This window comes from Protopterus annectens, chromosome 12.part0 (genome assembly GCF_019279795.1).
Source record: "Protopterus annectens isolate FY-2018-M chromosome 12.part0, PAN1.0, whole genome shotgun sequence".
Taxonomy (NCBI): domain Eukaryota; kingdom Metazoa; phylum Chordata; order Ceratodontiformes; family Protopteridae; genus Protopterus; species Protopterus annectens.
Window position 1 is genome coordinate 1,438,970,202 of NC_056746.1, and position 22,147 is coordinate 1,438,992,348.

Genomic DNA, 22,147 nt, shown 5'->3' on the forward strand with positions numbered 1-22,147 from the left:
GCCCGATGTGTCCACAGTACTACTGTTCACCTGGATGCTGTGTATATGTCACATAGCATCGCAGATGCAGCAGTTATGGACGTCAGCAGTAGCACTGCACACATACACATGGACACCTGTACATGCATGTGTTTTGCCATATACATCTACTCAGCACTGTATGGGTGTTGGACATCCTGCCACGGCTCGCCTGTATTGCACATGTGATACACATGGGACAATGTGTAATCATATGACATTTGCAGGGATGGTCACACATAGCATGTGCGCGCACGTTCTACATGCTGTCACACAGCAATTGTGACACCACAAGGTGCATCAGTGCCACATTACTGATCCAGTCAGTTGATAGTGCATGTGCCATGTGGCCATTGCACCATGTATGACTGTGATGGCACGTGCAGCCGTGATGGACAGGGTTGCATGGTATGGCAGGGTATATCACATATATGGCACAGGGATGTGTCCAGCCTGTGGAATACCAGTATTGGGACGGTGGCTGTCCATTCCATATGTCGTTTATATGGGTATATGGACATGTTGCATGTCCATCATCATGGTGTGGGCAATGTCCTTCTGCAAGGTAGGCAGCATGCTGCATGGTGGGGGTGTGTATGGTGCATGCTGGTATCGCACACCCATGCATAAACATTACCCCTGACGGGTGCTATGTGCTGTAATATTGTTCAACACAGTGCTGCATATGCCCGCACGGTGATATCCCGTGCACATGGATGGTACCCCTACCTGACATGGATACCTCATATGTCTACATCCAGTGCCTGCTGTCACCACCATGTCGTCGGGTGCACTGCACAGCACCATCCCTTCCACAGTGACCATGGTGTTGAGCACAGCCGAGGTATTCATTTATGGGGACGGGGATGTTCACATAGCAGTGGCAATGCTGGTATCATCCATCAGACCATAACCTTATGACACACACCTCACACACACAGCCCATTCAGTATGTTGTTCGCAACACTGACACAGCTATACTGCTAGGCCAGGTCCATTCCCAGCCGTACATACACAGATGCATAACATGTCTCTCTGTGGCATGGGCTACAATGACGGTGGGGTTTAACACATACCGTGTTTGACTGTAGATGGCGCTAATGTTCTTTGCACATGTCAACACATTAACCCTGTTCTATGGTAGCCAGCGGTGATGTGCTGTGCACATGTCAATGCTGCACATTGTGTTGATGTCTGTCTGTCAACAGGCCACTGGTGGAACATGCAAGGGTATTTGTAATCAAATATACTTGCCGCCCTGTACAGCTGTACTGCTAACATCTCAGGTGCTAATGTGTCATGGACATGCACACTTTACCCAGAAAGGTGGGTTGCTATTATACAACACCCTATTTGTATTGTATTGTCAGGCTATGCACCTGTGCAGGACATGTGAGCATGTAATGTGCTACTGCGTACCTTTGCACCCATTGCACAACATGTCACACAGGTACACTGGCAGTCATACACTTCACAGCTTGCTGATGGTATGACAGGTGTTGTACACACTTAACACATATCCTGTGGGACATGGTCGTATGTACAGGCATGTCCAACCGTCACGTACCAGTGCTACCCCTATATGACAGATATGTCGTACATGTGGCAATATAGCAACTGTCACATGTACTCGTGCAATGCCCCCCTACCACCATACAGCGGTACTGCCTGTGGGAGATGTGCTTCTGCATCCATGCTGTGCCCATAGCTGTCAGTTGTACATCATTATGTGCAACGTACCTCATTTGGTGTTCTAACGGGTGCATGTTCATCACGGCCCCACATTGGAAGGGTCAGTCACACAGTCATTGTTGTACACGGTTTACATGCCAGCCATGGCTTACTAGATGGGAATCATTGTAATTCATTGGGATATCATATTTATACATTGAAGCAGCGTATTTCAGCCATCATATACCCTTCCTAGATGACACTGTCAGGCAGCCAGTAGTAGGTGTTCTACGATCTGCACATTAGTCACACAGTACGAGGGCTACTGTTACCCATTCTGGGGACAGGGTGCTGACAGCTGTGGATGGGGGTGATGCTGTCGACAACCATGACTGCACCTGACGGTCACGTCTGGATGGGTAACATTCACAACACACACCGACCATCACGTAGTAACACATCATCTACAACAATGGACATTCCTGCAAGAACAATGTATGCAATATGTCTGTATGACCACTGTAGGCACCACTGGTGGCCCCCAGCATGGCAGCCAACATCAGTGTATATCCCGCAGACTCATGGGTTATACCATTCACAACACACCAGTCACGGATGACGCTGTTGTGAATCACAGTGCAGTTCCACACATCATGTTACACAAGGCATCATGCACTGAGATGTTGCGGATGGGTGAACACCTCTGAAACTCAACATACGCACACATGACACATCACCTGGTACAATATATCTCTCATACATCATGTTATTGTGACTGCCCTGTGATGGCAATACACAGACTACGTGTACTGGGACATGCAATGGCTCACCGGTGTTATAGCCCTCTGGGTGTGTGTCTAGCCATAGTGTACAGTCGGCAGTGGTCTGGACATGGGGACACTGTACATTGACCTACTGTGTCACTGCAACAGTTGCCTATGTTCCTACTGTTATTGTACAGGCATGTGGTATCTGACCGCTATGACAGTCCAGGTCAAACACAATGCTGTGGCACTCATGACCTGCAGCCATCGGCCTGGGGTGTAGAGCACACATGTACATCATCACATGCTATACTGTCTCTCTGGCAGTTTCACATAACTGTCACCAGCAGGGCTGTAACTGGCAGGCACGGCATGGGGTCATGTGGAACAATGCTTGCATCTTCCACTGTGATGCACACAAGCAGGGCACACACACTATTGCACCACTCACATATCTCTGCGGTGACTGGGACCTGGCTCCATGCTCTGCGCAGCACACCTGCGATTACGGTTGTACACAGGCCATACCTTCCAGGCACATACCTGGACCAGAACACCCACAGATGAGGGGCTCACACATCACACAGTGTTTTGCACACATCCTGGATAGTTGCTTAACACAATGCATCATAGGTGCTCCATGTGCAGATAACCGTGACCGCTATACACATTGTAACACGCGACAGAGTCGACAGTGTACACCACAGGTTACATACTGTCTGTGTTGTTTTAGTGTACATTAGGCCTCAGACAGCTACCACTGCTGTGTGCTGACAATAACCCACACTTCCCTGGGATAGACACCCATGTACCTACACATGCTTGAGTCATGCACTCCGCTCAGCTGGGTGAAACAATACACAGCACATACCATGCCTACACTACCCTTAGCATGAACACTACCTCCATGTGACTGGTGTGACACACCTGGGTTATCCCCTCTTTGGTAGATTCAACACATATGCTACACGGCCTTGCTAGCCACCCCCTGGAAACACACCCATCACAGCATGCATGGAACATGTGTACTACAACAACTACTACGGACGTCTGCTGACAGCAGTTGTTAACATCATGACACCCAAGCAGATGGACACTGCACATACATATGCTGACACATACCACAGTGCGCTGCAGTAGCATGTACACAATTGCAGGAATCATGCTATTCCACACAGATACATGGCGATACTGACCAGTTCACAGACGCCACTGTGGTGGTCATGTTCCCTGCACATATGTACAACCACATGTACAGGCTGTTGCACAGTGATGTACATTCACATGTGTGGGGTGCATCACTTTTCAGCCATGGTGGTTCCCTGAGGTCCATCATCACATACTCCAAGGCTAGCTACCTAAACATGACTGCCGCACATTGCGGTGTGGGGCCTCAGGCATTGTGGTGGTATGTCAGTATTCTTTGGCAACATCCACATCCGATGTCACATACAGTAGTCACCCAAGCAGTGCAGACCGAGCTAATGTTGGCAACGTGCCAGGCGATGGCGTACTTAACGACAATACACCCTCTCACTCACTACAGGGTCGCAATCCATACATGGCCATCGTAGTGTCCGTGTGGTCACATACACAGTACTGACATGCACACAATATGTCCTGGGACACTGGCCAAATGTCACCTTCAAATGTCACTGGCTGTAATGTCCCACCAACCTGTTCGGTATATGACTCCGCACCAGGCCACTATATTCACTGCTAGCCTTTTGTCAGACATTGTGGACCCTGACCGCCACACAGCGGCATTTATCGCACTACACACGGGTGGCACTGCATTGCCCGAGTGGGACTATAGTCATACACCCGTGACTGGACCATTCTGCATGGCAATGGGGCACATCCTCAGGAACGTGATTCCCACACACATTGATGGCCTCCAGTCCTTTCCTAGCACCTGTGCTGGGCTTGTGTATGCCACAGCAAGGCACATACACATGCTGGCCATCTGTCATACAGTTGCATGGGCAGTTGAGGATGGTACGGAGGCCGACACATCCTACGTTGTCCTCACATTGCCTTTCAGCAACATTCCACATTCTGGTATTGACAACATACACATCCACCTGCACATCATACCCTGTGTCTCCGGATGTTATGCTATATGGCTCATGGACTGTACACACAGTGGTGCCAGCATACCATAGTACCTACTACATGTCAGGTACATATTGCATTACACAGTCCTCAGTCATAGGGCCACTCATGTTCACTATATGCTTACATACGGAACATGCTGTCACAGAGTACTGTCCATGCCTAGATTTCCCACACCTACATACCAAGCGCCATTATTGCTCCACCAGCTCATACCGATACCAACCATACGGGTGTCAGTGTGGCGGATACTTCATATGCGTATCATGGCATCAGGATGCATGACACATGATGCATGCACATCACCTTTGCATAACAACATTCACCCACTGACTATCACATGGATAGTGGTCCCATACATACATATCACATTGTACATGGTTGCAGTACACACCTATGCCACACACAGTCCTGTGGTTACCGTATTCCACTGTGGCATGGATATCCTTCTGCAAGGCCACACCTATCTGTACTGTGTGTGATGCTGGTACATAGGTGGCCATTGTACCTGTGAACTACACACATCTACACACAGTCAAGGGTACAATAACACATTTATGGTGTACCTTCAACAACAGCTACAGCTTTACATGGCACAACACTGACATGCCACGATGTTTACTGGGCTCAGACAGTTTACATATGCGGCTGACATACGGACAACACATCTGTACACATCTGCATACCACATACTCAGGGGTGTCTTCTGCTCTGACACGGCCCATGTCCTCCACATTAGTGATGCATATTTATTTTATTTTTATTTTATTTTTATTTTACATTTGTTGACCGGGCTAGTCTAGCTGGATAGATGTCCATTTTCAGTAGAGGCCCGGGGAGAAAAGCTCCACACACGGAGGAAGAAGCCCAATAGAACAAAGTAAACATCTTTGTAACAAATTACTAAAATAGACGAATGTCCACAAAGGACAGGTTACATAACGACTACAGTAGGCAGAGAAAAATACAAATTATATATATATATATATATATATATATATATATATATATATATATATATATATATATATATATATATGAAACTATACTCCTCATACATGCCATCTGCGGTGGGCAGTGTGAACGGAATGCTCCTGGATATGTGCACACATGCCACACTGCATGGGCTGGGCTTCTGTGTTACTTCTACGAACACAACATGCACCATGCTGTGGAACATAGGTCCTGTGTACATCCCGCAGGGACACACGGTAGCACTGTTCATGTGATACCTCCCTTGCTGTTTGAGTGACACGTAGTCCTGGTACCACCACAGCAACGGTACTGTGTAGTGGTGCAGTTGACACCTGCCACTGCTGTTAACAGGACACTACCATGGAGAGGTGACACTACTGTGTACACTGCCAATGTGCTTACACGTGGACCTGCCAGACTGCATTGTTGCCCACTGTGCACCTGTGCAGCTACTACAAGTCCTGTGGGCATGGTTACTTGGTGTCCCTTCCATTTAGACTAGGTATCATGCTACTACTCTGTCCCATACCTACAGGCCATATGTATCCTGTTATTGTACATTCAATAGGTGGTACCTGTGTTATGTATGATATGCCTGTGATACTGTGTATGATATCTGTCATATCTACCTAGACAACTTTACATTACACATATTTCACATACTATCCCCTAATGCAGGGCATACTTGCACGTCGGCCACACCTTACATATGACATCAACGGTATATGCTCATACACATGCGTGCTGTGACAGTATACATACATGTACTAACCCCTGCTATGGCGCTTCCTTGTTGGACATCCACTGCCAGCAACAGTGTGTGGTATGGCATTGTTATCTTTAATGCCCTCCTGTGGCATCCCTTGTGGTGTCTCCGCTGTGTACATAATGTCCCGCTGCTGTACACACGGTGTCTACAAGCGTTGGTATGCTCAGCAAGATATCACTACATAACTACCTTTCACCACTTTCTGCATTACGGACAAGTGTAATTAATTACAACCACCATTCCAATACAGTACAGCTTATTAATACAGATCATGCGTTACACAACCTTACATATCGTGTGTTCCACATACCTTGTTGGTGTGTCGTTCCATGTATCGTGTATCGTTTTTCCGTTTCCTTTCGTTTTCGGTAGTACAATGCTGTTTCGGTATGAGCATACGGTTTGAATATCCTGAGAGTCATCCTTATATACGTCGATACCTGCAACATGTGGATTCATCCCACCAATTGCTGTTCCTCAGTGAGTAATTACGTGCATATCACCTGTGCATCTACTCCATTCGGAAATTACGCGTCGATACAGGGGTATAATTGGAGTCTCCACCTGGGCCTTGGCTATTTGCCCTACCTTCATGGAGATGGTCTGTATTGTGTTATGTTATGTGTAACTGCAACTGCTATGCATAGCGAAATGTATATTTTGAAGTCATGTCACCCGTGGATTGTGTGTGACAGGTGTAGTATTTGGTTCGACATGTGGGTGTACCTGTCCTGCCGACAACTGATAACGGGGTATTGCATTCAGAACTGTAACATGGCTGTTGTATTCCTTTATACAATGCATGCAAGTATGCATCCGCCTTTAATTGTGTCTCCCACGCGATATGTTGTGGTTATGCAGATGTCATTAACTGACTGTATGTTTGTGTTGCTATTACGGTTTGTATTCCTTTAATATCTATGGTGGGGGATATCGGTGGTTGTACGTGACAGATACAGGTTGTAGGCCTTGCATCTCTACATGGACAGTATAGTTGTCTGTGTGCTCCATTCCTACTTGGAGAGGTAACAGTTAATAGTCTTTTGTTATGGGAGTGTGGGTTGGGCTGTTGTTAATTGGTTCCAATATCGTCTGCACGTGGCCTTGCTGCATGTATACCCCCGTAACTTCTGTGGTATGTCAGCAGCTATGTGTACGTGAGTAATTACGTGCATATCACCTGTGCATCTACTCCATTCGGTAATTACGCGTCGATACTGGGGTATAATTGGATTCTCCGCCTGGGCGTTGGCTATTTGCCCTACCTTCGTGGAGATGGTCTGTATTGTCTTATGTTATGTGTAACTGCATCTGCAATGCATAGGGACAAGTATATTCTGCATTCAAGTCACCCGTGGATTGTGTGTGACAGGTGTAGTATTTGGTTCGACATGTGGGTGTACCTGTCCTGCCGACAAATGATAACGGAGTATTGCATTCCAAACTGTAACATGGCTATTGTTTGCATTTATACAACGCATGCAATTATGCATCCGCCTTTAATTGTGTCTCCCACGCGATATGTTGTGGTTATGCAGATGTCATTGACTGACTGTATGTTTGTGCTGCTATTACGGTTTGTATTCCTTTATTATCTACTGTGGGGGATATCGGTGGTTGTACGTCATGGATACGGTTTGTGGGCCTTGCATCTCTACATAACCAGTATAGTTGTCTGTGTGCTCCATCCCTACTTGGAGGGGTAACAGTTAATAGTCTTTTGTTATGGGATTGTAGGTTGGGCTGTTGTCATGTGGTGTCGGTATCGCCTGCAGGCGAGCTTGATGCATGTATACCTCCATAACATCTGTGGTATATCAGCGGTTATGTGTACGTGACAACTATCCCTTGTCAGTCTGTCCCAGATATTTGCAGTCATTGTGGTCCTGTTGTTGGGATAGCCTGTTTGCCAGTGGTTGCCACATATTCAATGGGAATTGATTGTGTGACACTTGTAGAACACACACCGGTGTTTATGGGCCAACACGTGGCCACGGTCAGTACTGGGGTAGCACATACATATTTCCGCGATACATACCTATTGCTGTGTGGCTTTGCCAACGTATCATATTGCATGTAACATATCAGTGTCGTACATGCAGGCATGACTATTACATACGTCCTTTCCATTTCTCATGGGGAATATTCCTGTGCTACCATCTGGGACATATTCACTTTGTATCGTTCTATGTCACTACACACCTAGCCAGGGTGGGGCTGTCACTACTACTGTGGGACTAGTGGTGAACATATGCCTGAGGCTAGTTTACCATATGCCTACACCTAATATTCTGCTCTGCCTCTAACTTGGCACCAACATACACATGTTGCAGACACACACACATTACACTCACACAGCGACGCACACGGCACCCTCAGCGCACACGTACACATACTAACATACTACGGCACTCACGGAGACGGTTGCACACAGTACCTACGTGGACCGCAACACTGGAGGCGGTGTCTACCTCTCCCTTCATATCATCATACTATTACACGTGCATGTACTGTTACAGTACTGTGTTCTGGCGGTCTTTCAGCCTCGCAGTTATGCATATCGGTATGTTACATGCTCCATGGTTGGCGGTATCCTCTTATTTTGAACCTCCCAGATGTTCAGATTGTCATTGCACTATGTATACTATGTACAGATATCGCGGGATACCTCTCAGTCACCTTATATCCCTTTGATTCCCTGTCTTATCTGTATTATATATATGTATATGTGTACATATTTATCTATAAATATATCATATATATATATACATATATATATATATATATATATACATATATATATATATATATATATATATATATATATATATATATATATATATATATTTATATGTATACATCTTGCGGCGACCGTGGCAGGCAAACAGCAACGTCATATGCTCTAGGACTCACGTACTGTTCAGGTGTTGGGGTCACATGTTCCACTGGCTGTTGGGTTTACAGTGTTTGGGGGCTGCCTATGTTGGAGTCACACATAAGGCCACCCATACATTACACTTTACAGGTGGTCATGTTTGTGTGCCGTCCATTTCACTGTGTGTGCAGGTGGGGAGGTGTCAGTCCATGGGGCCTACGCTGTCAGAGTATGTGCTATACGTTCCCTCTTTGCCAAGGCGTAGGCATATTGGGTACGCCTCCGTCTGCCTACTGGGGCTGGCACAGTTTGTTCCTGGTCCGGAACCCTCTGTGCCTGGACTGGCCTTGGCAATTGTGGTGGGCTTTGTGGCCCTTCACCATTATGTCCCTGCAGCAGCTGCTTCCGCAGGATCATATTATGTAGCATGGCACATACTATGAATATGTGGGCACATGTGCCTGGAGAGTACTGCAAGGCTCCACCAGATGTATCCAAGCATCGGAACCGTGATTTCAGCATCCCGAACACACGCTCTATGATTATTCTGGTTTGTGCGTGTGCCTCATTATGGCGTTCTTGCATGTGTGTGTGTGCATTTCTGATGGGAGTCATCATCCATGGCTCCAGTGCATAGCCAGCATCCCCCATGAGATGGCCTTGTAGGATGTCCCCCCTGACAAATACCTGGTACAGCTGTGAGGCATGCCAGATATGGGAGTTGTGGTAACTTCCAGGGCTGCCAGCACACACATCCATGATAATGCCCTGGGCATTGCACACGACCTGGCAATTGATGGAGTGGAATCCCTTGCGGTTTATGTAGCGTCTACCCTGCTCGCCAGGTGGTGACTTGATTTGAATGTGCGTACAGTCTATCACACCCAGTACCTCCGGGTATTGTGCCACACGGTGGAAGTGGCGCATATTGCTAGCCAACTCCTCCTGAGATCTGGGGAAGTATATATGCTCATTGGCATGTGGTAACATGGCATCCAGGAACTGGTGTAGTACCCTGGATGCTGATGCCTGTGAGATGCCCATTATATCTCCAGTTGGCCTTTGAAAGGTACCTGTGGCCAGTATTCGCAAGCTTACACATACCTTTGTGTCCACTGGGATGGGTTCCCCTCTGTTGTTTCTTGTTCTCAGGCGTGGCCAGCACAGCTCCACTATTTGCTGTAACATGTCCCTGTCCACCCTGTAACGCTCCACTATCTCCTGGTCATGTAGCCCCTGGTAGGTTACCCTTGGTCTGAACACTCTCCTCCTCCTCCGAGGCCTGCGGTGGTTGTCGGCACCCTCCTCCATAACACCGTCTGTCTCTAACACATGCTGATGGATCACAGCCACGGCAGCACCCAACATGTACATTTTAAAAGTTCCCCGTGTGTTTACACCTATGGTGCGGCATTTGGGAATACACGGCTGTGTGTTGTGTGCATTCACACTTTATACTATTGTGCTGTGCACACCGATGATGTCATAGGGTGTGTTTGTACGGCCATATCTAAGGGTTATCTTCCATGTTTTACCGATGGAACTACAACGGTGTTGCCTTTGGTGTTGCATTACTCTTGCCTGTCATGGATTACCTTTCGACCTTCCCTTACTATTTCTGCACGTTGCACCTACCATTTTCTGGCATGCATCCTGCAGAGCACTGTCATTTCTACTTTCATGGACATGGCATATCATGCGTTTTGTGTGCTACTGCCATTGTGCTGCCTGTCTGTGTTGCTCTGCTGTGTCAGGTCTTCTATCTTTGCAGTCTGCTACCTCCCCTACTTTCTTTGCATTCATATGCCTCCCCTATCCCGTTTTGCAGGTTTCTGCATGCAGAATTGTCAGCTGCCACCGATTGGCCTTCGTGGGTTGATTAGTGTTGATTGCTCATTAGTACTCCAATTACACTTCTTCCGCATTTCCTTATATTCTTCACATCACCTTCCTGTTTCCGATATTGTTTGCGGGGCGTGCGTCACATGACCAGGTTCCGGGAATGTTGACATCCTCGTACACATGCACTTTTGCGCGCATTGTGTGCTCTCAGCTAAACTATTATCCCACACCCCGGTCCTGCAGCTTTGATTTGCGATGTACAGCCCAGGTTTGCTGTGCTCCAATGTGCTTACTGCTACGGTGGCACACCCCTCTGCAGATGTCATGTATTCCCTCTGAGCCACTCCTCAGTGTATTACCGCTGCGCCGTTTGGTACAGCCTTACTCCGGCGGGAGATTTGTGATTCAATATTATCTGCCTCATTTGCATGGCATTGACTACTAATTCATAGTTACCACGCCGAAGACTGCCGCGAGTCCTTGGCAACCCTTGCACCGTGGTTGTGGTGTTCCTTGCATACCATGGTGTATTATGCTGTGGACCTGATGTCTATTACGATGCTGTTTTATAACATTGTTATATTATTTCATTATGTTGCACCTTCCGCACACATGTCCTGCGGTTCTGATGTGAGTTACTGTGGACATGCCATTTAAGTTGTTATTTACGTGTTGTGCATGTTTTCTTTTGCCATTGTCTGTGTATTTCGCCATTGGCATATGTTAACAGTGTGATACCTGGGTCTGACACTCTTCCATTACTCCGATGTTATGTTTGAGAAAATGTAAACCGTTTTTTTTTGGTTTACATTGCCGTGGGCTTATGCTACGCCTGCACCACTTCGTGAATCGCTATATGCCTTCATTTGCATGGTGACACACCGCACATGGGGTGTTTAGCATACCTACGCTGGGGGCTGCGCAGATCTGGTGCACGCCGGTAGTGCACATGGAATTGGATCGTACCTGAATCGCTCGGCGGCCATATTTGGCATTGTAACACCTACGCTATGCGTGCGCCTGGCGCAAGGTTCATGAATCGCGGGGGTTATTTATTTTCATGATGAAAACTTTTAAATACCCAATATGTTCAAGAAGGCACTAAAATACTTTTTTTAATAAGAGCAGGATATAAAAGAAATGTATTGGACAGACAGAAGTACTGCTCATATTGATATGTGGTGCACTCCATTTTATGGAGACCTAAAGAAAGCTAGCAAAAAATGGAGCATTTATAAGTGCACAGAGTTTGCTGTAAAGCAAAAGTAAGCAGGACTGATGACTGCAAGAAAATTTTATATGAGGGAAAAGAAAATACAAGTATGGCTAGTAAACAACATAGTATCATGGAACACAACTGGATATTTAAATAAGCAAAGAGAAAATTTTTGCAAGTTTCTGCAGCACTATAAATACCAAGAGATGTGGATAGAAAAAGAAGGTACAAAAGTACAATATTATCAAATTTATGGAGTATCAGCAGCAAAAATGTTGCAAATATGAAAGAACAATTGAAAGGCTTTTAACTTTGATTAAAAATAGCTCAAATCCTTTGTAACTTCAAACAGCTAATATGCCAGTAAATAAAATGACAATGGAAAAGGAAATTATTTTAATGAATACACATAATTTGGTGACTATTACAGAAGAGCAAACTGACAGCAAACTGTGGGAAGAGATAAGGGGAAGAAACATGCTACACAAGGAGATTATTTGGGTTCCTATTATTTAAGTGAACATTTAAGTTGTGAACGCTGTTTCAAACGTGTTTACGTGAAATGGCAAAATGCCGAAAGCAAGGAACAGTGATTTTTTTTCCTAGGGAAAAACATCACTGGGCAGTTTTTGGGACTTTGCCATTTCCTCCACTGTTGTGCGATCTCGGAGTTGGTATAGTTGTGTTTTTTTTTAAAGGGATCAGCGATATTTTTTCCCTGAGGAAAAAAAAAATCGCTGAGCCATGTGTTCGACGTTTTGCATTTTCATAGTGTTTGGGTTGATTATATAGCGTTCGCAGTTTCAAGCGTTCACTAATATAATATAGACCCAATTATTTGAGGTGATTTAAATGCAAAGCTTAGATCCTATTATACTTGCAAAGGAAGACATGAAGGTATGCCTCCACTGAGAATGGGTCACAACCAAGCTGGACAACCCAATCATAAAACAAATAAATACCAAATAAAAAAAGATTGTCTCTATGACATAGCTTTAAATATCTACATTTGATTTATATGTACCCCCTTTATTCACTTAATTACATTTTGTTAGGATAACACTACGAAGGAAGATTGACTTTCAGAGGGGATCTGGGAAAACAGCACAAAAAACAGATTAAGATATAGCAATGGTAACAGAAGGCATAAGTATGTAAAACATTGAAGAAACAATCAAATATCCTAGTAAAAGGGGCCATTACATCCTATTCAGTACTATCCATTATAAATAAATGTACTCCATCTTGACTATTCACTATAAATACATCTACTCTGCATAAATACACATCTGGTCTGCCTTACATGCAATCACAGTTTTTGGCGATATCCCACACACAAAGTAAAATATGTAGGATATCCAATAGCAACTTATCACCTGAACACCAAACTCTCTAAAATGATCAAAAAATGAAACATTTTAACACCACTCAAGTTGTCCACTATAGAATGAAACGCTACTTTATAACTTCACACATAAATTAACTTGTCGCTTCCTTATTCCACTCAAAAATGTTTTACAGATTGAACTTCTTTCATTAATCCACTCACCGGTATTTTGTCTTCCTTCTTATTCATATTGGACAAACTTACCATATAGTAGACATGTTCATATTAGGATGCCTTCAAAAACACATCACTGCTCCCTGCTAGAGTCCTTATACACTGGTCTTCCTTGAAAAACAAACTGGATCACTGCCTACTATGCAGTACTTTTATACCTCCATCCCAGAAATCACACAAACAAATCTACATACAACTCCTACCACCCCCCTTCAGAAACCTTTTCCTGTCCACAAAGTTGCTCATAAAATCAATTATTTATATTTGTTTACTGGGAAAGTCTGACTGGACACATGCCCTTTTACAGCAGAGGCCCAGGGAGAAAAGTTTCACTTAACAGAACTACATAAAGTAAAATACAGATTAATGCAAATTACACATTTAAAAGGTAGATATAGAAAATACTAGATATATTCAAGATACTTAAAGAAGATATACATTTACACTCATTTTAAGGTAACACTGTATATACACAGACAGCTAAGTCAGAATACATGTGATTGGGAGTACAATTTAAAAAGTATTCACAAGTCATATATTATTGTAGCATGTAAAGATGAGGTTTAACTAAGTCTCTAGAGTTAAAGTTAGAGATGCTTGTATGTTGGTAGTTTAGTTATTAGAAGTGAGAGTAAATATAAGGTCTGTTGACAGGAAGTAACTAAGATTTGCACAGGAACATAACCAGGTGTTAGCTAAGTTTTTAGGATTGTTTTGAACCAGGCTAAGGAAGAACTGGATGATATGTGGCTAAGGGTCCACTTCTTAAACCCAAAATACTGAAATCTCGAATTTCAGTATTTCGAGCAGAGATTGTTCAAAGTGCAGTTTTTCAGAACTGCACTATGTCGAATCTTTGTTTACCGAATATGTGTTGTGTTTACTATGGTGTGTAATTCAGTGTGTGCTGTCACTTTAAGAGTTGTTTGGTACACCGAGTGATGTTTGTTTCTGTACAGAGATTCAGGTAGGTGTTCAATTTAAAGGTTTTAATGTTAATGTATTAATGTTTGGTTGTTGTGGGGAGTTGTAGAAGTAGGTTGGGGTAGGTGGGTGAGAGTATGTGTGTGCGAGTGCCGAATGTGATGATTTTTGTACATGTGTAGTTTGTGTGTGTTATTAGTGAGTTCAAATATGACTGTCTGCAGTGGGAGTGTGGGCAAGTCAGGGAAGGTGTGTTCCTTTTTGTTTGGGTTAGTACGACCTTGGAGTTGGTATATATAAAGTAGTGGGGTGGTGTTATCTGTTTTATTTTTGTAGTGTTTATGTGTTGTTTTTGGGGGGGGTGTATTTTTGTTTTCTTAGATTAGATGTTGTGAATGTTCATTTTTGTGGTGTTTCATGTTTGTGAGGGCATGACATTCTCTGCTCGAAATACTGAAATTCGAAATTTCAGTATTTCGAGTTTAAGAAGTGGACCCATGGGTAGGCAGTCTGTTCTATATCTTTGGCATGAAGTTGGAGAACAGGGAATCACCAGCTGTGTTTTTGGCTTTGGTTACCTGAAGAAAGAATTTATTGCTGGAGTGGAGAGTTCTATTTCTGGAATAAGGATGTATTACATTTTGGAGTGCAAAATGCTAAGTTTTCTTAGGCTGATGGAGGATTTTATGGGCTAAGGTAAGTTGGTTATATAGCAGGAGGTAAGGAAGTTCTAGCCATTTAAGTTGTTTTACAGTTGCACAGTGGTGTGGCCTGTAAGGAGAGTCTGTGGTGAACCTAGCTATTTAGGAGTCAAGATTGGCTAATTTAGTCTTTCTAAGGTTAATGATAATCAGAGAGGCATGCAGGAGTGTTGAAAGGAGATGTGTGCATGCAATGGTGGACTTGTGTTCTTATAAGCAACTGCTTATTTCTATATAGAACACCCAGTTTTTGTGCACTTTCTCTACAGTTTGGAAGATGTAAATATCAAATTTCATGTTATGATAAGGAAGTAAGGTAGGTTACTTTGAATACTTGGTATCCTACTTTTGCAGCCACAATTAGAATTGCCAGGTTGTTACACGAGATAGTAAAGAGATGACAGGAAATTATTACTACTATTTTGTTTGCACCCGGGAAAACAGGGTAGACCCTTAAACTGAAAGTCTAGCCAGTTGTTATTTTCAGTTTTGGGCTGGGTGAACTCTGAAAAGAGAGAGAGGGAGAAGTAAACAGCTGTCGCTCCTGACGTGGTGCTCAGCAAATACAATATACTTAAATGTTAAGTTGTCAATCTCGCCTTCATTCTTGCTGGATGGGTTCGGAGCCGATCCTCGGCTCCGACTCGGCCACTTACTAAAGCTCGAGAGCTAATTTTACCGGCTCGAGGCAACCCTATATCCCATGATGCAAGGCGATAACTACCCAGATCTCATTTGCCGCTTTCGCTTGCGAGGTGCATTTTTACCGGCTCCTGGTAAGTTTTCAATTTTTCAGACTTTTAGTCACTCCCCTTCGTTTTATGTCACTACTGTTATTTTCTTAACTGTTAACGGTTAGATTTTTTACCCTATCTCCCGTTAGTGGTTCCCCTTATCCAGTTATTTATCCCTTACCCTAAGTTAGGCCTTAAGCCTCCCCCTTTCCTATTTTTTGTCAGGGATTCTCTGTGGTGTTTGGGTGTGTTTGTATCCCTGTTTTAATTTTTCATTTGAATTGGGTGTTTATTGTGTGTGTGTGTGTGTTTTTTAGTACTTGGTGTTCCCTCAGCACAGTTATGTCGAAGGACACAAAGGTCTCAGGCTTCAAGAAGTGTGACTCGTGCTGTCAGAAAATGTCTCTGACAGACGGTCACACTTCTTGAGTTTACTGCCTGGGACCTCTGCACCTGCAGGACTCTTGTTCTGTCTGCCACGCCTTCAGCCCAAGAGTCCTGCAGGAGTGCAGAAATAAACTAATACTGCGGGTCTTATTAAAGCCTGAGAGCTCCCCGACTAAGTCTGCTCCGGGGAAGCCCTCGAAACCAGTAAAGCCTTCGGCTCCAAGCCCTAAGCCATCGGCTACTGGTTCGCCTTCTGTGACGAGATCGGCTCCAGCTGGAGCCGATCCTTCTGTGTCATAGCTTACAGTATCGGCTCCACCCGGCGCCGATACCGCTAAATCTAGGCACTCACTGTTGGCTCCGGCTGGAGCCAATGTATCCTCGGCTCCTTCGGCTCCACCCATCTCCAGAAAGGGATCAAGATCCCCTTCGTTGGAGTCTATACATTTGGCTCCGAGATCACACCTGCTCTCGGAGCGGAGCCATCGGAGCCGGTCTTCTCGGTCATCCAGGCTGTCTGACCACGACCTTGAGAGAGTGGTGAGTAGACTATTAAAGTCTCAGGCATTGGCCCAAATGCTCCATAGCCCATATCATCAGATGGTAGCTATTACCCATCCACCTAACATTCCTCCTTCGACTCTCCTACAGAGCTCCTCAGAGCCGTGACTGTTGTGGCTTCGGAGCCAATACCTCCCCCTTCGGCTCCATCGTCCTCTGCTCCAATCTCCTCCTTGATGCCTTTATTGGAGGGATCCGGGCGTCTGGTCTCTCTCATCGGCTCCGAGGGGGCGAGTGGTATCGGACCCTTGTCCGAACCTGTTCTCCCTCTCGGAGCTTCGGCGCTGGTGAGCTCAGCTCCAACATCAGCCTCAGAGCCATCCCTGTTGGTGCGGCCTGGGGTTCCTATCTCTTCAGAGTGGGAGCCTTCTGGCCTCTCTGATGGGGGAGCCTTCGAGGTGATGAGGAGTGCACTAGCCCCAGGGTGTAGTCAACTGTCAGTTCCATCGGCTCCTCCCACTACAGTGCCTGCTGACGTCTCTCTTGCTCCCGGACCCAGAGATCCAACGCCTCTGGTTTCCCCACTGGGAATATCTTCCTCTTCCGAGGCTTCTCCTGACCCGTCAGGTGAGCCTCCGCATAAGAGGACATGTAAGAGGAAACATCTAGACTCCCCCGAGTCTATTACACCCGATACTGACTTGGATGAGTCGGAGGGATCCCTAAGGTCCCCCTCTGAGGATGTCTCTTTCTCAGACATCCTTGAACTTCTTAAGCAGAGGGGGAACTGGCCTTCCCTTAATCCTTCCGAGGACGAGTTGGTATACCTGGAGGCGTTCGGGTCTCGACCCTCCACCTCCTGGGTGTCTCCGCCTTTCGACCCTCTTATGGACGTGGTGGCTCAGAAGGTGTGGATGGACGCAGATTCGGTGGAACCCACTCCTCGGAGGCCTTCTAAATTCATCACGGCCCCACCTGATAGGCAATTTTTGACAAAGGGTGTCCTGGTTGATGCCATGGTGGTGGCTGCAGCCACCAAGAAGGAACTAGGTGATCCTTCAGTACCTGTCCATCCTCCTAACAAGGATTCCAGGACTATGGATAGGTACGGCAAGCGGATATTTTCTTCAGCGACCTTTGCCATGCGGTCGCTGAACTACTTGTGTCACTTCACCCGCCTTCAAAGAGATGTTCTTAAAGAGTTGGGAGAAGTTTTACAGGATCCGTCAGCTGCTGGGTCCCAGGATAAAATTAACTCACAGCTAGGAATCCTAAACTCCATTGTTAACTCCTCCATGCGGCTCATTTCATATGCAGCCGATGGAGCGAGTAGGGCCGCAGGCACAGTAGTGGCTTTAAGGCGTCAATCCTGGATGCGGCTTTGTAATTTTGCAGCAAACAGAAGGAAGGCAGGACACTGCTGTATGAACTGTTGTATAAACTCCGTTTAATAAAACACAATAAAATCCACAGGTTAGCGCTTTCGGGATAACACCCTTCTTCAGACAGTTTGAAAAGTTCTAACCACTCATTTAAATACATCACAAACAATAGTGCAGCATTCAAAACAGCCAATCAAACATTAAAAAAACTTTAATAAAAAACACGCCTCCTCTGTAGAGCCGGTTTTAAAGGGACCAGGTCATTAAGTCCTGGTTCCCTGTGAGCTTGCAATTCTATAATCCAGCGTGACTCAAGGGATTCAGTAAGTGCTTTTATGTCCCCACCTCGAATATTCACTACTACATTGGCTATTGCTCTAAATAAAAAAGAGTGTGAAGGATAAGCCTCGATATGTTTATATAGGGCATTATGGACATCATTGTTCCTAATGGAACATAAGTGTTGTAATATCCTGACCTTAAACATTTTATTTGTCATGCCCACATAAAAACATGTGCATATAGTGCACTCTGCTATATACACTATATTAGATGTTCTACAAGTGGCTCTACCTTTAAACTCAAATGTCTTGCCACTAATAGGATGTATAAAAATATTATTATTTTTGTTGATATGTGAGCAAGCTTTACAGCTACCACATGGTGTGCTGCCCATCTTATTGATGGGCTGCCTGGTAACCTTCATGCTCTTTTCCCCACAAAGCAAGTCCTTCAGGTTCTTGTTACGTCTATAGCCAAAATTTGGGACTGGTCCTATTATTTCTCTTAATTTCTTATCACCTCTAAGAATATTCCAATTTTTATCTACTATATTCCTTATATCATTTATGTTACTACTATAAGTAAAATAAAGCTTTGGAGTCCCTGTCCCTTTTCTAGAACAGCCCACTGCTGACATCTCACTATCCTCACACCTCAGCCAAGGTTTGTATCTATTATTTCTGCTCTTCATACCTTTTGCCACTACTTTCTCAACTAAATGTTCATTATATCCCCTGTTCTTAAAGTTCACTTTCAACCCAGTAATCTCTTTTTGAAAGTTAGAGTCATCCATACTCAATCTAGATGTCCTACACACTTGTCCCTGTACAATATTAGAAAACATGTACCAGGGATGCATACTATCAAAATTTAGCAGGCTATTCTTCCAACATTCTTTCCTATGCAATCCTGAAGAAAATCCTTCACTAGTTCGCATTAAGTTAACATCTAAAAAATTAATACTATGATCTGAATAGGTCAGAGTAAATCTTAGGAAAGAGGTAGTTGAATGTAAGTAGTCTAGAAAATTTTTTAATGACAAATAATCACCCCTCCAAAACATAAAAACATCATCTACAAAACGGGTGTAAACCACAACATAATTCTTCCATTCCTCATTTCCCAAAATAAAATTTCTTTCCCAATAGGAAAGAACCAAGTTTGCATAGGTATTGGCACAGGGGGTGCCCATGGCTATCCCCTGTGCCTGCCTATACAACTGCTGTCCACCTAAAAATATATTATTTTCCAGTACTACTGATAATAATGTTTTTACCAGATCTACCTTGGTAGTGGACTCTCCCAGTTCTAACATGATATTCCCTATTGCCTCAATACCATATTTGTTATTGATTACGGTAAAAAGACTCTCCACATCTAGAGTGACCATTAACAACCCTTCAGTAGAATGCATCAAGTTGACCTCTTTTACCAACTGTAGGAAGCCTCTAGTGTCTTTTAGTACATTGGGTAACTTATCCAACAGTGGCTTTAATGTACATTCCAACCATATGGAAGCATTTTCTGTTACCCACCCCCTCCCTGAAACTATAGGTCGAAAGGGTGGGTCCACCAGGGATTTATGTACTTTGGGCAAAGCCTTAAATAGGGAAGTCACAGGTTTACTGATCATTAAAAATTCATACAGTTCTTCATTAATTTTAAATTCTGAAATTAGGGTATTCAAACAGTTATGTACTTTTTCAATAGTCATTTTAACAATTAATGGACTAATTTTTACATAAACTTTTTCATCAGATAACATCTGTTGTATCTTGTTGTCATAATAGGTGGTGTCTAATACAACCACTGCTCCTCCCTTGCTCGCTTTTTTAATGACCAAATTCCTATTACTAATCAACCCTTGAAGGGCTTTCTGTTGCGATTGTGTTAAATTAAAATATTTACAATGATTGCTGGCCCTGAAATATTCCTCCAAGTCCCTTTCACAACTATCAATAAAGAGACACATGGCCGGCGAAAAAGGGGGAACAAAACAACTAGGTTGTTTAAGTTTTACATTAGATATATCTACATTACTATTATACATATTTTTTAATGCTAAATTTCGGCAGAAGAGCATAATGTCCAGAACAATCTCATTAAAAACGCTGGTCTTGCCTGGCACAAAGGACAAACCTTTGTTAAGCACCAAGCATTCATCTTTAGTCAGTACATATGTCGATAAATTATGAACAATATTGTCAGTAAAGTCATCAGTCAAAACGCAATCTTCCTCTTCTTTTCTGGATCCCTTCCCTCGCTTAGAGATCTCTTCCAGGCTCCCCTCTTCCTTACGGGAGCCGGAAGACTTTGTAAAAAACTTTGTTGCTTTGGACGTGCTCCCATAGGTAAGCCTTCTCTACCAGGAACGTCCGTAGTGCTAATTTGCACACTATTATGCTCTCCATTTTTTGGACCCAATACATCCACTGTTGCAGCTTGAGGCAAAGAAGGGAAGTGTTCATCAGTTAAACAGCGTATGCTGGGCGTCGCTAGTTCCAGTGATTCAGAAACCCTCTGAATATTACTCGCTGAATTTTGCATTATTGTCGTATTCGTACTACCTAAATTGTCTTTAACGGTTGCTTCCACTCTTGCGAAATCTGTCTTCCCTTGCTGACGTCGAACCCTACTGGCGTCATACGCTGTTCCATTCTGGGTAACCGAGTTCTTATAGCGTGGCCAAACAAAGATGTGTCCTGAAGAGAAATCCGAGTGATCTCCCAGGATAAAATTAACTCACAGCTAGGAATCCTAAACTCCATTGTTAACACCTCCATGCGGCTCATTTCATATGCAGCCGATGGAGCGAGTAGGGCCGCAGGCACAGTAGTGGCTTTAAGGTGTCAATCCTGGATGCGGCTTTGTAATTTTGCAGACCCCTTCAAGACATCCTTCACAAACTCTCCTTTTGATGGTTCGACCTTGTTCGGACCTCAAGTGAAAGACACCTTGACTAGATGCAAACAAGATGGCAAGACTCTTTCTGCTGTAGGAGTCCGTTTCTCCATCCCTTCAAGACCTTACCCAAAAGGTCAGAAGGGAGGGAAAATGTGGTTCCGCAAATCTCAAGGAGTCATGCCTGATGCACAAGGTCAGTTTACCCCCAGAGGCAGAGGGGGTAACAACAACAGGTGCCGCCCTAGGGGCTGAGGGGGTCCACAGAATCAGGGTAGCAGGGAGCCTCTCTCTGACAAACCCTTCCAGCATCCCTGAGATGTTGCCCGATTGTCCACCTTCGGAGGCAGTCGGGGGAAGATTATCGCTGTACCCAAAAGCCTGGCTTTCCCTTTCTCAAGACAAATGGGTACAGTCGATCATATCCGAGGGTTACAAAATTCCCTTTATCCAAACCCCAATTCAGCAAAAGGGAACCCTTCCAGACTTTCCACCCGGTCTAAGGGAACTAGCAGTACCAGAGATATCA